The 3,617-nt window shown below is 40.8% G+C and overlaps 1 long non-coding RNA gene across 1 annotated transcript in view; it reads left to right on the plus strand.

Moving 5' to 3' along the window:
• LOC107182661 overlaps positions 1-730 on the plus strand; it is a 12,840-nt gene extending 12,110 nt beyond the window's left edge. Inside the window, exon 3 of the long non-coding RNA XR_001513386.1 lies at positions 720-730. This is a non-coding gene — a long non-coding RNA (uncharacterized LOC107182661). The remainder of the gene's footprint in view (positions 1-719) is intronic.
• The last annotated feature ends 2,887 nt before the right edge of the window (positions 731-3,617 follow it).

Here is a 3,617-nt window from a genome sequence, read left to right on the forward strand (position 1 = left end):
TGATTCAATTAAATGGTTCAATGCATAGCTGACCATATTTTCGCTTTGGGAGAACTTTTTTAGTGTTTTCACACTTGTATAAATAATCATGACATTTATACTCAAGTATTTACATAAAGTTCAAACTTCAGGACTCTTTTGGACTGCATGTCATCAGCTCTACCACTAACTGAATATAAAAATGACTTAAAACACATATTTTGACTGTATTGATTAGATCTTCATTTGTGGCTTATTTATATGTTGATACCAAATTCCATAAAAATAGCCTATGGATTAAACTAAGTTAGTTAAACAGGGCGGAAAAAATTTAAGAGTCCTGAGAGCCTGGGATCTACTGTTAGACATTTAAACAACTGAGATATTTTAATATTATTTCCAAATGTCTGGCACTGTGTTTTGAATAGCTACCAAAACGTAAAATATGAAAAAAATGCAATGGTACTTCTAACGGAGACCCAAAGTTATATCTTAATCATCCTCTGCGTTCCTCAGTTCTTGGGCAGGTGGCAGATTCATTTCTTTGAAATACATTTGAAATAGAAAGTAACAGCTCCTTACAGACTTTACTTATAATGATATAACATTTTCTAATATAGAATTCACATTCTTTGGCATTTATTTGTTTGTTTTGCTGTTGCTTTTGTATGTGTCCATATAGCTCATCAATTTCACTTCAAAGGTAATGGTATAAGAAAAGGAATTCATATATTTTTAAGTGCCCTTGTCCAGAATTAATGGCCAAATAAGCTGCCAAGACTTAAGTGAATTTTTTCTTGTTGTCATTTCCATTTGGGGGGATATGTGTCAATGAGACCACAATCATATATACCTCTGAGTCAGTCACCAGCCTTATTTAACCTTACTTCTAAAAAATGTCTTTGCTCGGGCTGCTACAACAGAATACCTTAAGTTGGGTGACTTATAAACAATAAATGTATTTCGCACAGTTCTGGAGACTGGAAGTCTAAGGGCAGGGTGCCAGCTTGACTGGGTTCTGGAAAGAGCCCTCTCTGGGCTGCAGACAGCTGCCTTCTTGCTGTCATCACATGGCTGGGAGCAGAGAGGAAGCAAGCTCTCCATGACTCTTGTAAGGGCACTAACCCCATTTCAAAGAACTCTGCCCCCAGGACCTTATCTAACTCTAATCACCTCTCAAAGGCCCTACCTCCTAATACCATCATCTCAGAGGATAGGATTTCAACATCTGAATTCTGGGGGGACAAAAACATTCAGTCCATAACAAAACAACTGAAAAACTACAGGTAGGAGTGCAGGAGTCAAGTAACTTGTTTCTGTGTAATAAAGATTAGCAGCGCCATAAACCTGCCCAGAGAACAGCTGTGACCTACACAAATAACAGAGCTACATATCCACAGTGCATAGGGAGATTTCCACCTAGTTCTTTACATCTCACCTCGGGAGGGGCATACACCACCTCTCCCATGAGGTGTCCATATGAGGAGCTCACTAGCAGATGAGAATGCTGCAGCATCGGTTGGCCACGGGCAAGGAGCAGGCAGGGGGAGGACAGGGAGGATGTTGGAGCTCTGGACAGTTAGTGGCAAGTAGCGCTGCATTCACTCTGGCCCATTTTTATATTCTGCCCTCCTTATTCTAACATCTTTATGATCCATTTCCATACATACCCCCCAGTTTTTGATGATATATAGTCACAAAAACTTGCAATTCTTTGGGTGTGTACTCCATTACATTCCAGAGTTGTTTTGGTCCTTGGAAGCTTGATGAAATTTGACCCTCGGTAGGGGTCTAGTGAAAACAGAGGGGAGTGTGGTGGGTCTTGACAAGAAAGATCATTCCCTTGCAAGGCATATGCCTGAAGTGAGAAGATCACAGGAAGGCTAGTAACCTCAGGCATAAGAGGGAAAGTTACCTCTGGTGGAAAGGGAGCCTTAGAGTGGCTCAGTGATCGCAGAGCTTCAGTTTCCTCTGGGTTCAATTAGATGTTCTCATTTCAAGTTTCAGGGTGCCACAATGTTCCTGTCAATGCCCTAACTTTCTCATGAGAAAAAGTGAGGCTGTGAATTTAGCTGCAACCCACATAATTAAGTTTTGTGTTTGATTTTCAACAAGATTGGTCTATAGCTGCCAGAAATGAGATTCTTTTAAGGATGTCATAGTTAGTGGTTGCAAGATCATAATTTTCACTAGGAGTTAAAATACCTGAGATTGTCATTTATTTATTTTTTCTTCATGCTCTCCAAAGCACCCAGAGAGCTTCCACTGGGCAAGTACAGCAGTTGCCTGGGCTCCCACACACTTACTTAATTGGCATCTAATTAACTAGAGGTGATAACTTAATTGTAATGCTTCATTCCCTGGGTAACTGGCATCTCATTTTCCATTGGCAAGAGGCTCACCCAGTTCTCAAAATCCATCTTTTCAGGTTTGTCTCCTGGGACCACTCCAGATATGAATTCCATAGCAGTCAGAATCTACCAGGAGACAGAAATCGCACAGTAATTAGAATAGGAAAAACTTTAAACAAAGAATTGTTAACTAATAAAAGGTAGTTAACTCCTAAAAAGGATAAAAGAAGACTCCAAAATATCCTTAAGTGGCACATGCAAAAAAGAAGTTACTAACTGAGACTAAGGAAGGGAGAACAGTGTAGGAGCAAGGGACTTAGTAGCGAAGATCAGACTTCTCTAAGGAGGGCCTGGCTACCACAGAAATACACAGCCTGCCCCTGAATAGCTTTCCAGAGGGTCTGCACTGAAGTTGGTCTGTAGAAGTAAGTGGTTCACAAGTGCCAGAATAGGAGGGTGGATAAAAGCTGGTCTATAGAAGCAGGACAAAGAAGGGTGGATTTGGAGCTGACATTAAATTGATATCTGGCACTTTTAAAGATAAATATTTTAACCTATTTTTTCCTCCTTCATAGTTTGCTACAAAAAGAAGCCTAAACAATGTTAAGTCATCTTTTGATATCACATTGTCTGAAACTCAAAAATTCAGGTTGACCAGTACAAATGACAAAACAATCCCACAATACTGCCCTTATTATTCTTTTTCTTAAGAAAACTGAGAAGTTGTATCATGAAAACTGGGGCCTAGAGAGCAGATCTGTCCACCTTACAAGGAAAAAGGATTTTACATCCAAAATAAGCATGGGGAAACAGTATTTAGAGTCAGTATTGTCCTCCAATGGTTGGCCTTCCTCCTTTGAAAAGGTGGAGTCTAGTTTCCTTCCCCCCACATTGGCTGGACCAGATCTTTTCTAAAACTAGAATATGACAGAAGTGATAGTGGATGACTTCCCACGCAAAGTTACCGAAGGCACTGCCACTCCACCCTGCTCTTCGGTCACTCGCTCTGCAGAAGTGACTGTCAGGAGGACACCGATCAATGGAGAAGTCCACCTGAGAAGGCCTGAGGTCTCCCACCAACGACCAACACCAATTTGCCAACCATAAGGATGGGTCAGCTTGGGAGCAGATCCTTCAGTCCCCATTAAGCCTTCAGATAGCGGCATCCCCTGATTTCATCTGTACTGCAACCTCATCCAGACCCTGAGCCAGAACCACCCTGAATTCCTGACCTACATAAATTGTGATCATAGTCAATATTTATTGGTTTGTTTTTTGTTAATCCTC

The sequence above is a fragment of the Myotis davidii genome, unplaced genomic scaffold (genome assembly GCF_000327345.1).
Source record: "Myotis davidii unplaced genomic scaffold, ASM32734v1 scaffold137, whole genome shotgun sequence".
Lineage (NCBI taxonomy): Eukaryota > Metazoa > Chordata > Mammalia > Chiroptera > Vespertilionidae > Myotis > Myotis davidii.